At 42.3% G+C, this 18,311-nt stretch overlaps 1 long non-coding RNA gene across 3 annotated transcripts in view; it reads left to right on the top strand.

Annotated features, from left to right (window-relative positions):
- The window catches only part of LOC135182292 (uncharacterized), a 109,495-nt gene that overhangs the window by 38,216 nt on the left and 52,968 nt on the right, over positions 1–18,311 (top strand). The gene's annotated exons all lie outside the window — the stretch shown is intronic.

The following is an 18,311-nucleotide window of genomic DNA, read 5'->3' as shown; positions in this document are numbered from 1 at the left end:
CTGGTGAAGAATAAGCAAAACACACCACTGCCATCGTATTTATGCAATAAGCCAATGACTTTATCTTGGCCCTTACTAGATACTGATGGAAGGAAAGGCAGCACAATCTCTGGCATCTGAATTGAGAGTCTCAGTAAGGAGGCCAAAAAGATCAGTGAAGATATATTAAGCTGTTTCTCACACTTCAGACACAGCCCTTCTGGTTCAGGAAGTGGGTGGCACAGGATGCTCTGTGCCCACTGGCATTTTCCCTGTTACTACAACTATATGGATACAGAATTGCTATAAGCATTCCTTTATTAAAGAGGTGCTTATCTTTCAATTAGAAAGTGGTAGTAGTAGATTAAAGCTAAATTAGAATAAGTGGATACTATGAAGGGGTAGTGTGCTACTTGTGGCTCATGGTGAGGTAGAGTGTGATAGTAGGATAATATTGCAGAAGATAACAAAATAGGGGGGATGTTTGCCAGGGTTGTATATACTTACAACAGTTTGGGGTTTTTTTCTGACCTCCTCAGAATCATTACTGAAACTGATTACTTGGTTACAAGCAGAGATTGGTTTGAGCAGTACCTTTAGCACTGGTGTCTGATCCACATACATGTGTGTTTCTTCCATCAGCTGGAATTCAGTACTTGAGGAATTGGACAGAGAAGGTGGTGCATGTGCTCCAGTGGAAACAAACAACCTAAGTCCTCAGTCACACAGAAAGAACCAAGAGGGTTCATTGGCAGAGTCAGAGCTTATATAGAAACTGAGGATAAAGGGAGTTTTGATTTGCTACAGGGTTTAAGGCCAGAGGAAGCTGTTTAATAAGGTGGGATTTGAAAAATGTGCCCTGTGGGTCTTTCTGTTTTTCAAAGAAATGTATGCTTCTAGACCCAGAGCTCCTCTCCTTCCTTGTGAACTCAGTTTCTGCATTCTGTAAGGCCCCAAGTTGAAGATTTAGTATTGTGAAGACACATGCTTTTTAGACAAGAATTATCAATCAATCCAAATTTAAACTTAATAAAGCAGCAACAGAGCAGCAACAGTCATAGTGGGTGAAGAACAGAGGATTGTGCCTGTTGCTCTGATGTGCAGGACACCAATGGAGAGATGAGTGTTGTCAGTACTATGGGATGCAGTGGACTGCAGGGACTGGCAGTGATGGTCTCAGAATCCAAAGGGTTGACTCAGAGAGACACAGGTTGACAGCACAGATGCATTTTGGGGGCTTCCCTCCAGCTTCAGAGCTTTCTGATGGGATCACACTGCTTTGAGTTAAAGAGATATTTCCTTAGCTTTCTTTTCTTTAGGAGAGATATACCCTATATTTATATGAGGAGTCAGCAGTGTTACAGAATGAAGTTTTGTTGACTCTGAAGTACTGCAATAGGTTGATTTATGTCCATCAAGACAAGGGAATGATACACATGAATCTCACTTCTGACTGAAACCGAATAGAAGTCACTGCTTCCCTACAGCTTTTGGGGCGGTGACAATAATTTTAAGAAGCTTATCCATCAAAAGAAGATTCTAACTCTAAAATAGAATTATGATGAGGTCCTGCTCAGAGTGGTGTTGGATTTCCAAATAAAATACAAATGCTATGCTTCTCCTTTCAAATAATTGGGTTATAAGTGGGGTTGATTCTTCAGGTACTCTCAACTTCACCTTGAGAGAAGAGGTTGGTTTTTTAGCCTCTCAGATACTTCTCTTTTACTTTACAGATGTAAAATTTCACTTTGATGTGTCTTATCCATGTTCTTGAAAGATGTGCTTTTAATGTATGATATTTTATGTGCATATATTATAGTTGGTGCTTCAGGTACTATACTTAACCTTAATGTTTCATGTAACACAGTTTTAAGCTGCACACTTGCTCTTTATTTTGATTGAATTTCTAATAACCTCACTGGTGAATAGTGCCTTTTTTTTAGAGTAATAAGTTCCTAGAGCTTATTTGATGTATGATTAATAGCACATATTCCACACTAGAGTGCCCTACTGCTCGTAATCTGGCTTATTTTGATTAAATGTGAAGTCAGGGGTTCTCATTAAGCCAACTTCTCTCTTTCTGCATTGCAACCTGCTTAGTTGTTTTCTTTACCTCTTTGTAGGAAGCTCAGATGTGGCTTGGTAAACAATGAGGATATTATCTGTAATCAGACACCTGTCCCTTCCATTACAACTGTCTGCTGTCATGTTTCTCATCCCTTGAGCAGAAAGTGTTGGCACTGCAGCACAAAAAAACACTGAAACATGCTCTAATAGTTTCATTAACCCTTCTGGGGAAGGTGTACAGGCTACTTTTGTTCTGGAAATAGAGTGGTACCGTGGTATTTAGCTTTCAGTGCTGTGGTGGATGAAAATGTGTGAGGTGCTTGGCAGCTGATGTTCCTGATTGAGTTCAAGGGCTGAGTACTATGAGTGGTTTTTACAAAAATTAAATTTGAACTCAAGGTGGATCTTGGTTTTCTTTTTGCTTACTGAAAGATACTTGTTTTGAATCAAGACGGTTTAAAATACAAAGACCATTTCTAATGACATCTTTTGTTCCAAATCAGCAATGCAACTAAAGCTGATATATCAGGTTTTCCTCAGATGCATCCTCTAGATGTATCTAGAAGTTTTATCTCTCTGGAATTGGAAAATTTGTACTTTTACAAGAACTGGCATTTGTGACTATCTGTAAGCCCTGTCTGTACTGCTGCTGATGTCCACAGATCCTGTGCAGTGGATCTGAATTTCTCCGTGTATGCTCATGTCATTTCTCTGTGTGTAGCTCATGTCTGGGTAGGTGAGCCCAAACAGGAATGTGGGAGCTCTCCTGGACAACTCCATTGTGACCAAGTCAGCTATTTGTGTGTACAAAACTAGCTTCAGCAAGACTGACTCATAAAAAAACAAGGGTATGCCTCATGGCTGAGGTGGTTATCTGACACAGGAGACAGGTTCAAGTCTTTGTCAAAAGCTGGTGGTAACATATTTTGTTGTTATGAAGTTTTTAATATTTAAAACCAAAACCAACCCCAAAGTCAGTGCAGAACCCACCATCCTCTTCATTCCTAGCTGATCTGCAGAAACCACTACATGGTAAGAAAATATTTTCATTTTCTAGCTCTAGGCAATCCTGCATTGCAATTTTCTAACCTTAGATCCACCTGCACATATTCATAAACCACAAGTTACTGGAAAGAAACCTGCCCTTTTATTTTCAACTCATCCAGCATGGCACCACAAAAGGTGATTTTTGGGTGGGAAATAACTGACCAGCTCTTCTCACAGTAGTGGTAGGATCTGTCAGAACCTTGCTGCAGCAGTGTGCCTTGTTTGGCTTTTGGGATTTGTACAAACCTGGACTGTATTCTGGCTGATGCTTTTCAGAAGCGCGATGCTCTAGAGGACAACTATTGCATAGCTTAGCCTCATTGAATGCAGTAGGTGCAACTAAGATCATAAATCCCCTCAATGACAAAACATAAAATCTACATGGAAGATCTAATCTATCCTGTTCTGACTGATAAAACAAGAAGGGTCGCTAGTGGGTAGTAAATTAAGATGCAGTATAAAAGTTTTACCTGGAGGTGCTAAATCATGTAGCTGTATCAGGCTTACAGGCCTGTCTTTGTTAATAACTACAGGGTGGATTATCTGCATTTGGGCCAGGAGAGGACACAAGGGAAGGTCAGTGTCTGCCAAAGCCTTTCCTGTATAAATAATGGATTTTGCAGATCCTCGTGGATTACTTTTGTCATTTTTGTGATTACACAGTTTTTTTTTTATCAGGGTGTTATCAAAGTGTCAGGGAGCATGGCAGTGTTGCATACCTTTAGCAAAGAAGTGAAGGAAAAGAGTGGGTAAAGTAACTTCTTCACTTTGAGGGGAGGTGGACAGAGCACTTTGTTGTTTAAATCCTACACAAATCACTGAGCTGTGTAAATAGATTACTCATATACCTGAGCCTTTGTGATAAAGGTTATTCCCTACGCTCCTGCTACATGTGCAAATGCACAGGTGCATGTGTACACAACACCTTGTTCATGCTTGCAAACATGATTCTCAATAGATTTTATGTATAAATCTCCCTTTTCACTTTAAAATTGAGTTGTAGAGTTTGCCTGTGCAATTGTATTGAAATCCTCACTGCAACAGACTCTTTCCTGCTGACTCCAGGCTGCATGTGTAAAGTAAAGCAGGTGGTGAGCATGCTGTGACTTGGAGGGGTTAGCAAAGGATGGATTATCTATTTCATTGAAATTTTAAGCTCTTCCTCCTTTCTTTCAGAAGCTGGAAAGATCAGATGAATCCAAAACACCAAAACTTAAGGTGCATGGCTGAAAATCTCTACTGCAGCTCAGCAGATTTTTTTTTCCTCTCGTTTTTTTCTTTTCTCTTTCTCCAGACATTTTACAAACCACTTGGTCAAAACCAGAAATTCAACTTTTAAGACTGGTGATGAGGCAATCCTTCTAAAACCAAGATGTGTGTACAGGGATTGTTTGCTACATAAAGGCCCAGTGTTTGAGATGCAGTTAGACTATAGCAATTGAGAAGGGGTAATCCAAGTATTTCCCAAAATCTGATACAGAATGACCCATGCAGAATAAAAGAGCTCTTCTGCATGCTATTGCTTTGTGACTCAAAGAAGCTGCACAGGTTAATGGAGGTCAAGACCCTTTGGAGTTTGCCACCACTTGCTGAGTTCGTTTGGGCCTCAATTTTCACTGTAGTTCACAGCACTCATCTAACTCTGCTCCTGCTGAAATGGAAAGGGGTTGGAGTTAGGACAAAGCTCAGTGCCTTTTGAAAACATCACTGCTGGGCTCTTGGTGCCTCTATCCAATCTGTGGAAGGAGAAGCTTTGTGCTGTGTGTGAGGCAGTTTCCTTGGAAATGTGCTGAGAAGAAGTGGTAGGTTCTCCCCAGTCCTCAGAGCAGCCAGAGCATTCCAGGTTTGGTGTGCAGTGAGGTTCCCAAGGTAACTTTGGCAAGTTGTTTCAGTTGACTCTGGAAGCAGTGGAGCAAGTATGCTATCAGGCCTTTTGACTAATCTGGTGTCAAATGAAAGAGGGCTAGAAACTGTGGAAAAGCTGGGCTTCATCCTGTCTTCTGCCTCTTCCAAGCCACAAAATGATGTGAATAACCAATGAAAAGAATGAAATCCTGGACCAGCAATACTGCAATGGGGAAAACCACTGCATCAGTGCCATCTCACAGTTTTCTGGGCTGTTGTGAGTTGTTAGTGGTGAGGAATCAGGCAGCCAACTGCTTTATGAGCTTTTTTGTGGCTGCAAAGGGGGATAAAGAGTGAGCTTCTTTCCCTCTTGATCAGTGAGGTGAGCGTTGCTGGAACTCTGCCTGGGAGGTGTCAAGGATGGAGCAGAAGGGTTCTCCTCCTGGGGCTGCAGCTTGGTCTGCATCCAAACAGGCTAGAGTGAGACATAAACATAGTTTGTCAAAAGTATGGCCAGGGTTCTTGTGCACAAATCTGAACTTAATTTGGGGCTGGCAACAGAGTGTGCCAGCAGGGGAGTTTCACTTGGGATCAATATGAAAGATTCAGATTGCTCTGGGGCCGTTGTGCTGCAGAGGAAGGAAAAGCTGTGTCTGTAACTTCAACAAAATTATCTGCTTGAATGTCCTGTGGAAAAAAAACCAACAACACAGAAAGTAGTTTGTTTTACACATACAAAGCAGTGTGTTTGGAGATTCAATTTTCTTCAGACATTTCTGCTGTCCATTTTTAAAAGAAGAAATGTTATAAAACTTTGTCATTAGAAACAGGTAAATATTTCCTCCCAAGTGTACTTGTATTGAATGTGAAGGTGACATGTGCAAGGAAAGTGAAATTTCTTGAGCATCCACTACCATCTCTTCCCTTTCGTATCCTCCTTCATTCTTCCATCTGTTTTGGGATGGGAGATGCTTCTCATCAGCTGCTTTTGTGGAAAGAAATCAAAGGGAAAGAAATGAGCACCTAGAAAATAGTAGCAGTGCCAAGTCAGAGTGATCGTGTCACTTTATGCTGGCATCTTTCCTCAAAACCAGAGCCAGTTAATGTGGCTTGGAAAGGTTGTTTCATCTGTAGCACCCAGCTGAATCCTGCCTTTCTACTGTCCATCCTTCCCCAGCAGCAGCATCAGTGTTTCAGAGCAAGCATAAAGCAGCAATGCCAAGCCATGGCAGGTATTTTTCAAGCTCTGGCAGCTGGAGGGCTCTTTGCCCACCTTTGGCAGTTGAATTAATGCCCCTTAGGTGGTTTGCTGTTCTAGGACTAGTTGGCTGTTGCTAAACACCCAGAGTTGTATTTTGCTTTGCTTTTCAGTTTAAAGAGACCATTATTAGTGTTGTAGCTGTGTTCTGTGCCTTGTAGCACTAGTACAATGAATTCCCTGTCAGCATTTTCAGGGTAGGGTGTTAATTTCAGGCAGTTACAACTCAGCAATAAAAACTAGCTTCAAGGAGGAATGTGGAACACAAGTGCTTAGTAGTGGTGTTAATATTTATGCACAATCTCTCATAACAATGGCTTAGCAATTTAAAAGTGATTTCAGCTTAACTCTCTTGTGTGACTGCCGTTCAGCAGGTTGCTTTTCTTACCGGCTATACAGGCGCTAAAGATGAGTATTTGTCTCCAGGGGACAGTCATTTCTGAGTCAGCTGAGAATCCAAAATTAGGCATACCAGCAAACATAGCAATAACCAACAATTCACTGTTAAAACTCCTTACTGTTTACATCACTGCAGTATCTCTACATTTATGGGTGGGGGGAGGGGGGAAGGCAAAACTCACCAGCACATGCTGCATAGAATAGCAATTCCCTTTCTCACTCCAGTGAGAAGTTTGTTTGGCTGGGACTTCCAATACATCTGCTTTCTTTGGGAGTTTGCCAAAAGTTTCTGTACTTATTCTGTAATTTGCATCACATTCTCCAAGTTGTAATGCTGATTTGGTGTCTCTTCATGTCAAAACTCTACTTCCCAGTATTTTTAAAAAAAGAAAAAATGTTTTTTAATCTCTTGCCATTTTGAAGAAAATGGCAGCAGTCAATCTTTGAGAGAGTCTTACACTTTCAAGAAATATTAATTGCATAGAGATTTGTTGGGCAGAACCTCAGCTCTTTTCCACTATGACTATTTCAGTTTAACCCAGCAAAGGAGCTCCATGGAAGATGCTTTCTCTAGCCAAGCATAAGTGATCTCTCCATCCATTTTTTCCATATTATTAGTAGCAGTATATGGATTTCCAGTACAGTAAGAATTGGGTGAGGTGATGTTTAGTTACTTCTTGTAGCATCACCATGGTCAAAACAAAGACTGAGGGTGCAGGGCAGTATGTATTCAAAGAAGGAGCATAGCTTATAAGTTGTGTTGGACTTGATGATCTCTTTGGGTCCCTTCCAACCCCTGACATCCTGTCTAAGTGATCAATGGCAAGATTTTCAGGCTGTAGTGAAAAGTCTGCTTCCAGTCACCCAGCACCAAGGATGCTCTGGCTGACTTTGAGCAGTGTTCTCCCTTTGAGCTCGCTGGGTGCTAACACTGGACAAGAACATGCTGCTCACGTCCTGCCTTTCCTGGACTATGTGGTAATGCTTCCAGTGATGATAGCAATAGAACCTTGTGGTTCATCTTCCAAAAGCCTGGAGGGCTTACTGAGAAGTCAGGTGTCTCTCAGAGAACTTTCCCTTCATAGCTTCCAGTTGTGCAGATGACTTTGGGATAACACAACTACCCAGGAATCTGTTTTTGTGATTCCAAGTCTTCCATTAGAGAAGTAGCTTCTGAAGAGCTGTGTGCCCCCACAAGTAGCCATTCTGGTTTTGGTGGGACCATCTCCAGGAGATAAAGACCTGTGGAGTGTCTGGGCTTTTGGAGATTGCTCTACAGCTATATGACCTCTACCAAATTTTGGGTTGGCAAAATGTCTTGCAGCCCAATCTCTTTCAGTCTTTTTCTGAACTGCTTGCCACGTTCCTTTCTCTTTACCCTTTCCTCATAGTAAATTTTGCTCTCGCTGACAGCCCTGGTAATTGCCTTATGTAGAATGAGAGTCTTCCATTCTCTTTCTCTATTTTTATAGTATGCAGCCTTCCACAGCTAAGTTTAAGAGGACAGAAAAATTCATAGTGTTTGCAGTAAGTGCATGTTTTATGCTTGCCTGCTGCTAACGTGGAGAGAATACTGCCCTGATATGGAAATGTCAGGGGCACAGGCCTGCATCTAGTGCAGTAAATGTTTCTTTTATTTCTTATTATATTTTATGCTGGTTGCTATTAATTTTAAACTTTTCTTGGCATTTTAAGCAATAAAAATGGTAAAATCCTGAGCCTTTGTTCTGCTCATGAACCAACCCTTCAAGGCTCAAATGAGACTTAGGCATATCCTGCTTCCAGAGAGAGCTGGAAGCTTTTATGCATATGCACTGGGACACTACTGCCCTCAGGCTGAAGGTGTTAACCTGTTTCTTATGAGCTCCATGCAAAGCATGTCCAATGTGGAGGAATAGAGGACAATGTATAAAATCATCTAAACCCATCTGTCTTCCAAACTCTTGTGATACTGACCAACTATGGGCATTACTGCTGCTTTGTGCTTTTAGCTTCAGCTGTGATGTGCAGCAGCTGAAGAACGTGTCTGTGGGTACAACTCCCAGTGCTTTTGTGTAACCTAGCAAGACACAAGAAGTGTGCAACCTGGACTGGGAGAGGGCTAGGCTTTGTGTCTGTGATACACAGCATCTTGGTTCCTCTGCTTACAGCAGAGCTCTGTGATGTAGGAGATGGAGTGGTACAAGGTTCAGCTTGAGTACTGTGTCCAGTTCTGAGCTCCTCAATTCAAGAGAGATGTTGACATACTGGAACGTGTCCAGAGAAGGGTGACGAAGCTGGTGAGGGGCCTGGAACACAGCCCTGTGAGGAGAGGCTGAGGGAGCTGGGGGTGTGCAGCCTGCAGAAGAGGGGGTTTAGGGCAGACCTCATTGCTGTCTGCAATTACCTGAAGGGAGGTGGTAGCCAGGTGGGGTTGGTCTCTTCTCCCAGGCACCCAGCAACAGAACAAGGGCACACAGTCTCAAGTTATGCCAGGGGAGGTCTAGGCTGGATGTTAGAAGGAAGTTCTTTCCAGAGAAAGTGATTGCCATTGCAATGGGCTGCCCAAGGAGGTGATGGAGTCACCAACCCTGGAGTTGTTCAAGAAAAGCCTGGATGAGGCACTGTGGTCTAGTTGATGGGATAGATAGGTGGATTGATAGGTTGGACTGGATGATCTTGGAGGTCTTTTCCAACCTATTCTGTTCTATTGTTCCAGTCATTCTGGTTTGTGATGATTCATTTGAAACTTGGCCTGACTTTTACAGAGCAACCTCAGAGCACTCAGGAAAAACAATGACATGCTAGCTGCTCTTGATCTTGTGGATTGATTTGTGTGTGTCAGGATTCCAAAGCCTTTACGATTTGAGCTCAAATTAAGGAACACGTGGTGCTTGGCAGCGGTGCATAGGGCTGGAAAGATAAATCCAATTGCATTTAACTGCTAGACAGATTTCCACAGCCTTTGATTTAATCAGTGGAGTATTGACAGGGAGGTTTGGCCCAGTACTTCCCCATTTAGGTGTGCTGTTGGGTTACTGGACTGGAACAGCAAACAGCAGGTATTGTCACGCTAGAGAGAGGCATCCCACAGCAAGTTCTGCCTTGAAGTCTCAACAATAAAGGAATTACAATTTCTTGCTTGACCAAAGCCTGATCATGAAATTGGACTTGGTGGAATGTGAAGAGGTCTGTGTTCATCTCTTGTGAGTTGTGTGATAGACTGTTCTCTTGACTGCCAGTCTCTGTAGTGCTTAGGGCATGGTACACATGAGCCCACTCTAACCAGCAGTGTGGGCTCAATTTTGAATGATGACACCGTGCAGAGAATGCTGCCCAGAGAAGCTATACATGAGACCCAGTGTCTGTGCTGTTTATTCTTCTCTCCTGCATTAATTTTAACCTTGTAAATAAATACTACCCAATTATGTATCACTGGTGTACATGGTTTTACTGTTGATGTTTTCAGGAGACCTGTAGCCGAGATGCTGCTATATTATGTCTTGTGGGGTGGAGAAGTGGAACATTCCTCTTTCTGAAGTGATATTTCCAGTCTGTTCTGTATAAATAAGCCAAATAAGTGCTTGTTCACTTTCTGATATTACAGCAAAGAGGATTTATACACGAAATAAATCTTCATAAATCTTTTTAAGGGTGCCTAAATTATTTATGATTGGTTTAGTTTGGTTTGCATGCCATATTGCTCTGTTCTGCTAAACAGTTTATACACCACCCAGCTTTTCACATTAATCACTGCAGTATGTGCACTGTTATCCCAGCTGAAGAGCCATCTATTACATTCCAGTAGCCACAGCCAAATGTGCTAATTTTTCTGTTGGTTGTTTTAGCCAATGGGTTATAGAACCATGGCTGTTATTACACTAGCAGAGAGGCTTGTTTAAGTCATGCTGATGAGTTTGTTACTTCTTCTCTCCTGTCTTAGGAGAAATCATTAATAAAATGAGGGATATTCATAAAATTTGTGAGTAATGTATTACAAAAGCTGGCTTGCTAATTCAGGAATGATCGCCCTTTGATTTCAACCTCCACCCTCCCTTTTGGCCCTCTGCCCACTTTTAGTCTCTGTTTTTTTTCCAGGGCCCCTCTTTCTCACTCCTTTCTCAGTCTCATTCTCCAGTTGGCCTGCCTCTTCCATCTCCTGTGTGTCTCCTTCTCTCATCTCTCTCTCACCTTCACATCTTGGTCTCCTACTCCTTTCTTGGCCTCAGCTGTCTCCAGCTCTGCCATATCTCAGCAGTTTGTGTGTCCTGAGGAGATCAGTGGAGCAGCTGGTGGGAAGCTCTTTGCAGTGGAAGCCTTTTTCTCATGGCTTTCTCTGGAAGTGTAGTGGTTTCTTCCCATCCAGGTAATGCTCCCTGTGTATGTGTTAAGGAAGCAGGTCCTGAGAGAAGGGCTTTAATTTCTTCTGTACCATCATCCTGGTGCTTGTCACCACAGGCAAGAGGTATCATCACTGCTGAATGTGAATCTCCAGTTAGAATGGGCCTGCTCCCTAAATCTGACCCTGTCTCATTGAGACCTCTTACCCATGCAGCATTCTTGCGGCTCTCTCTCAGTCATTTTTGATATCTTTCTAATATCTTCCAGTATCTCTTAGGGAAGTCCTTCTGTGGATTTTAAAAGTGCTGTGATAGGTGGCCTTGCTTTGTTATGAACAATAAATGTGCAGGAATTTGTATATGCATGCACAATAAGGCATTACTCTCTCTGTGTGTGAACCTCTAGAGGTGATTGATAGGGTAAAGATATTAAAGTGATGAGGGTTTGGAGCTGTACTCACCTTGTGCACATCTGACAACATCTTTGAGTCTATATTAGAATCATAGAATTGTCAGGGTTGGAAGGGCCATCTAGAATTATCTAGCTCCAACCCTCCTGCCATAGGCAGGGACACCTCATGGGCGAGTTGCTCAGAGCCTCATCCTGCCTGGTCTTAATGGTCTTCTACCACCTCCCTAGACAGCCTGCTCCAGTGTTTTACCACCCTCGTGGTGAGGAACTTCTTCCTAACATCCGATCTGAATCTACCCACTTCTGGTTTTGCTCCATTTCCCCAAGTCCTATCACTACCTGATACTCTCTTGAGAATTTCAATCACCTGCTTCTGAGAGAGCCAACTGGGAAACCTTAAGGACAGTGCAGCTGTGAGAGGCTTTTTTCTCTTCCCACAGAAGACAGTCCTGGTGCTTCTCTTCACCTGTGACCTACTGTAGCAAAACTGTTGTGGTGTTAGTTCCCCTCTCAGCAGGGAAAAGGCTGTCTGATGGTGAGGAAATCTGCAAATACCAAATGAGACACAACTTCTGTGTGAGTGGATAGCCAAAATGATTCATTAAAAATACATGAACACAGATGGCTGCAGAGTAAGGAAGTCACAGCTGTTTGTTCTCTTACAATTCTTATCAACACATTTTTAGCTGAGGTGCCTGAGCCACCTTCAAAAATATGGTAGACATAGGACAGGAAACCTCCTGTCTGTAAGAGTAAAACAGAACAGGAGACATTGTTCTGCTACAGTTCATGTGGGATGTTGTTCTAATCCATAAAGCACAGATGTGTGTTCATATCCCAAAAGGATATGATTGTTCCATGATAATAGTTCTTCCTAGAACGGCCTTACTGCTATTTTATAAGCATTTATTGCTGCAAGAACCTGTATGTTTAGTGCTGGCACTTTAAAGGGTATTGAACAGTAGTTGCAGCTGAGAGTGATACACAGAGATTTATGCAGCTCTGAAGACTTCATTTTTTCCAAGCCAGAGGAGGAAAAAACCCAAATTATTTATGTAAATGCTAATAAAAGTACAGAACTTCCAGCACCTTCATGGAAACAACTGTGTGTGTGAGGTCCAAAGAGAAATGATTCTTCTTCTCTTAGGAGGCCAAATAGTGATGTTCTTTGATCATGATAGCTACATCAGTGTTCTGTCAGGTGTTTTTAGATGCTCTGAGCAGCCTTTGAGGGCAGGGAGCAGACAATGTGAGTGATATTTGCATCCTGAGGGAGGGGGTCTGTAGGAAAACTGTGTGTTGTGGGTGGTGAGCTTGCCACTTCCTAAATAATCACAAGACTGGGATCTGTGTTTGTTCACCATCTCCTGCAGATCCATATCCTCAGATGATTACAATTCAGTATAGAAAAGTAGTTCAGTGGTTGTTGTCATGCAGCAGGAGAGTTTTACTTTGACAGGCTTTTGAAAACACATTTTGAAGCTCAGAGTTTATTATTCTAGAACTATTCCAGTGAAAGAATTTATATGCAAGTTTCTTGAAGTTGTTTTGTATCAGGTCTTCAGCTCTTCAGTTGCACACCATTCTCCTGTGCAAACAGCATGCACACACAACTGCATGACTGGAGGGGATTCTCTTTTGACTGGGAGCTCTCCACATTTCTTATATTCCAAAGAGGCTGGGGTCTAAATCCACATGGTGATCTTGGCTGGCCTGAGTCACTGTAAGGGAGTCCTGAATCTGTCCTGTCTGTCTTTCACCACTAGGTTAAATTGCCCTTCCAGTCTGGGGGAGGTGGAATATGGTGCAGTGCAGTGGTTGTTTTTGTTTGTTTTTTTAATAACAAGCTTTAGGGCAGTAACAGGCAGGCAGTGTCAGCCTGATGTATTCTGGTTTGATTTCAGGCATTACACAAGGGAGCAGAATATTTCCACATCTCCCCCTAGAGCTCTTTAGCAACAACAGCAGCAATAATAATAACAATCCAGGTTATTAAAAAAAAAAAAAAGAGAGAGAGAGAAAACATCACTGCAGTTCCCTTAAGGAGTAGCACAAAGCCATGGTGAGGGTCCATAGGACTGGGCACCTTTGCTCCTAATATAAGAATAGTGCACATGAAGAACAGTATATAGCAGGATGAGTCCAAACCCACCTGGCCACTGTGATCCTGGGTAAGCTGCTGTGAGTGCCCCTGCTTTAGCAACTCGTTTGACTGGATGATCCCCAAAAGTCTCTTTCAACTCCCACCATGCTGGGATTCTGTAATACACAAAGATTGCACCGAGAGCATTTCTGATGTTCAGGATAATAGGGTTGGGGTTTTTTTTTTTAAGCTGAGGAAAAATAAGAGACTTTTCACCAAAAAGGCTTTTGTCTCAACCCTTGTCCATGTAGGAAAACTTATTTTTGCCTGAGCTCATTAGTATAAATATCAAGAACTTGTGAATCTGGAGTGAGTCAGCCTAGGGTGGCTGTCTGGGGAAAAAAACCAAGGGGTTGTGCCATGGGGGCCCAAAGTGATGGGCACAGAGGCTTGAGAAAGGGGAGTGACAAATGTCAACAGAGGGTAGAGCTGATGCCTTTTTAATGGGAGAAGGGTCAGTGGGTTGGCAGGAGAACTGATGCACTGCCCCTGTAATATGCTGCGTGGAACATCGAGACAGTGCCATGTGCTGTATCTGAAGATCACAGTGCCTATCCCCAAGAAATGGCACACAACTTTTTACTGAGTGGCTCTCAGAGTTGCCATTTTATATAGCTTTAGTGAGTTCTTCTCTTCCTATATATTTTTTTTTTAATCTAAAATGATTAAAAAGAGAACTTGTAGGCTCTTCTGTGCTGGAAATCTCAAGAGGATGCAATTTTAGATTTCCTGGGTGGTTATCAGGTGTTGTTTATGTGGCGCCAAAGACAGAAGGTTAAAAGAAGAGTTCAGGAGAGGGGAAGCATTGTGGGAGGAAAGAATTGTGCCAATCTTTTGTGCTCTCTCAGAGCACAAACAGCAGAAATGATATTCTTTTTTTATCAGGTTGGAAGAGGGTGGTAGCATTACAGAAATGTTGAGAGTGTGTGACCTTATTTTTTCTCTTTCTGAACCAGATGTGAGGATAAGGCTTGGAATGGAAAAAATATAATCCTCTGAATGTGTAGCTAGGTAGGAAGAGAGGAAAAACATGGTATTACAGTGGATGGAGCCAGGTGCAGAAGTATTATCTTCTAGGTTGTTGCAGACATGGCAGAGGAGTTCTGATTAAGTTTTAAGCCATCATCTGTGTCTTTGATGTCATCATAGGCAGATCTTTTTATTCCCACCTGCAGTTATCATGATGAATTGCATTAACTGCCAAATTTTTACATTGATTTGGCTGGATTGATTTTTCTCTCAGCAAAGTCTTTGAGGTAAGAGTTACCAAAAAGTTAAAAAAACCCCTCTTTGGCAGTGAATAGTGGTGGGTATGGCTGCACTGTCAGCTGAGAGTCCTGCTAATGGAAGGGCCATAAGGAACACATTTGAAGTGTGCACATTAGTGAGCATGGTCACTGGTTAATTGGTGTTTTAATATGTGCCTTGTGGTATGATTCAAAGCCCTGTAAGATTTCTCTGCCTGCATTTCCTTTGCTAGGCATTTTGCCTTATGTGAAAGTGTTCCAGAATTGCAGATTCCACCTGAAATAGCTTGTGTCATTTTTCAGATTAGAGAAGAAAAAAAACCACCTCTTTGTTTCTTTCTTGGTTTAACCTTCTCCCTGTTCTTCAAAACAAGGCATTAATCAATGACAATAGAAACTGCTACTCTTATAGCTGTCAATGTTTATAGCTTTGTGTTTAATAGCAAAGTCATAAATATATACTTTTCATTACCTTTTTGCTGTTATTTGCTCATCATCCATGGTATCTGATATTATCATAACTCTTTGGTTGAAGCTATTAAAGTTATGGTTTGTATCTCACACTGGCATGAAGCAGACAGAAAGCCATAAAAGGGGGAGAAAAAGCCTCATAGATTGAGATTCAACTATTAGACATTGTTGGTCATTTTCTCACTATCCACATAACAGCAACTCTAATCTTAGTAGAATGTATTTTTAACCTTCCTTCCATATCCTGGCCCCTCTACCTCAGTAAAATGTCTCCTCTCCAATTTAAGCTGAAGCCATTTTTGCCATTCCAAGTGCAGGATGATGTTTGGCTTGTTATGGACAGACTGGACTGTGATAGTAAAACTCTCCTGGGTCACTTATTTAGGAGGATGTTCTCCAGTGGAAAAATCTTTGCAGAGAAGCTTTCAGTATCTCTCTGTTTAGCTCTGCCTGGGAAATTCCTCCCATGGGGCCCTACCCATAAGCTTTATGCCTTCACTGGGAGGCCTTTTTGCTGTCAATACTTTGGCCTGTTTACAAGTGAGTGGGTAGAGAGACAATGAACTAATAGAACTAGTTTACCAATTAAAGGTAGTCAATGAGAAAACAAAGCCTCAGCTGAGACTTGTCAGGATAGGAATGATCTGAGATGGTGACTTCATGGGTATTAATCATTCATCTTCTAGAGGAAGATGTCTGGCTTCCTTCAGCTATAGCTTGAAATTACTAGCAAGAAAGTCTGGATCAAATTCTGATTTGATTTTGACTCTGCTGATTCTTGTGCTGTTGCAAGGCTCTGATGGGCTAAGTCCTGATCTCTGTACCATAGTGGGAAGAATCCTTATTCATATGGGCTTGGTTAAAAGTCCACTATCTTTAGTGAGTTTTGCACTAGCTTTGAGGGACTGAACCATTTCATACTGTGTATTACTTTAAATTTCTTCTTGGCCCCTGTATTTCAGAATAGAAACTTACAAAGACTACTAATTTTCCTTTCAGAAATAGACAGCCAGCTGTTGGCAGAGATTTAACTTTTGCTGGGTTTTCCCAGTTTTCTGCAAATAATCCAGGCTTATCCTTAAATAGCCTATTTCTGTGTTAGAGCATTTTAGGATTTATTTTAGTCTCTCTTATTTCATGGACTATCAGGCAAAATAAAACATCTTTTAGAAGAAGTCTTTATCCAAATCTAATTGTATTCCTCTCCAAAGAAGAAGTACATTTACAGCTTCAGAACAAGTTTGATTTGGGTTTCAAGTAAGATGTAATTATTTGTGAGCTGTTAAATGCTTGTAGTAACTCACAAAGAGGAACCAGAAGTGAATGCATCCAGCCTAGAGAAGAGAAGAGCTCTGAGGCAACCTTGTAGCTGTCTTCCAACACCTGAAATGATCCTACAGGAAGACTGCAGAGGGACTTTTCGTAAGGGTGTCTAGCAATAGGACAAGGGGGAATGGTTTGAAGCAGAGGGAGAGTAGGTTTAGACTGGATCTTAGAAGGAAGTTCTTCAGCACAAGCGTGGTAAGACTCTGGAATAGGTTGCTCAGGGAAGTTGTAGATGGAGGTGTTCAGGGCCAGACTGGATAAACCTTGAGCAGCTGAGTCTAGTGGAGAGGAATCCCTGTCCATGGCAGGGATGTTGAAGTAGATGATGTCTAAGATCCCTTTCAATGTAAGTCATTATTCTATGATTTCCTCTCCTTTCTGGAAAGTCATCTGAACTGGTACCTCAAAACTTTCTCTGACTGTGAGTCTTTCTGTATTTGCCCCATTTCCTAGGTTATCACTGCATGGTGACCCAATCCTGGGCCAAACCCAAAGTCCATATCACCTAGTATCTTCTCTCAAATTCTACCATTTAGCAGATGCTTCTGAAAAGCACATAACAAACAGTGCTTCTGCCTGGGTTAGCCTTCCTAAGTTCTAGGAATTAAGTTTGGGAATTTCCTCAGCTGGCAAGCCTGCCTCAGCACAATCTTCTGTTCATTCAGACTTGCATAGTTGTTCCTAGTACTGGTCATCCAGGTGCATCAACTGTTTCACCTTATTCAGTTGTTTTTCATCTCATTACTGAAGTCACCTGCTACTGCCTTTCCCTGGACTCTGTCAAATGTGTACTGTAAGCAAAAAAACTGTTGTGGTGTAGTAAATAATGGTTGTGGCCTCAAGATGATGTGAGGAAAGGAGCTAAATGCTTCACCTTCTTTACTAATAACTGCCCTCTGAAACTTGTTTAGGTTCCTGTGAGTGATATTGGACACTCTTAGTTCAGCTGAGGGGAAGTAGATTTATCCTGCCAAAGCAAACAGCATTTTTTTCAGCAAAACATTCTGTTGTTAAATGCTCATTCTTCAAAACTTTAGGCAGGGGTGGGGAGGTCTTTAGCTTTCACATTGAATATTTTAACATTCTGGAAGGATTTCCTAGCTGAAGGGAAAGGATGAGAACTATCTGTCAACAGTCTGGGAAGGCTGGGATTTGAAACTTGAGTTCTCAATGAGGCACCTGAGGCTGAGAGTGTACAGCAGTTCCTATGGGAAGTGAACTTGCTTGGGATTGGATCCAGCTTAAATCCTTGCTCAATCAGTAAGGATTGTGCCCTGCAGTGTCTGGGCTTTGTCTGACAAAGCAAAGTAGGTTCCATTGCATCAGGAGGGGTTTTTTTTTGTGTGTGTGAAACCATAACTGTTCCAAGATGGCTCCAGTGGCTGCAGCCACCCTCTGAGGCAGGAAGGATGTTCTGGCTGTGGCTGCTCTCCCTGAGGCAGAAAAGATGTTCTGGCTGTGGTGGCTGCTCTCCCTGAGGCAGAAAAGATGTTCTGGCTGTGGCTGCTCTCCCTGAGCCAGGAAGGATGTTCTGGCTGTGGCTGCTCTCCCTGAGCCAGGAAGGATGTTCTGGCTGTGGCTGCTCTCCTGCATGTGTACCTTTCATTCATGTACCTGTCCCAGTTTTAGCAAAACACAAACCCTATGAGGAGAGGCTGAGGGAGCTGGGGTTGTTTAGCCTGGATACAAGAAGGCTCAGGGGTGACCTCATTGCTGTCTACAACTACCTGAAGGGATGTTGTACCCAGGTGGGTGTTGGTCTCTTCTCCCAGACAACCAGCAACAAAACAAGGGGACA

This window comes from Pogoniulus pusillus, chromosome 16 (genome assembly GCF_015220805.1).
Source record: "Pogoniulus pusillus isolate bPogPus1 chromosome 16, bPogPus1.pri, whole genome shotgun sequence".
Lineage (NCBI taxonomy): Eukaryota > Metazoa > Chordata > Aves > Piciformes > Lybiidae > Pogoniulus > Pogoniulus pusillus.
Note: the sequence above shows the minus strand (reverse complement) of the source record. Positions and strands in the feature narration are given on the sequence as shown.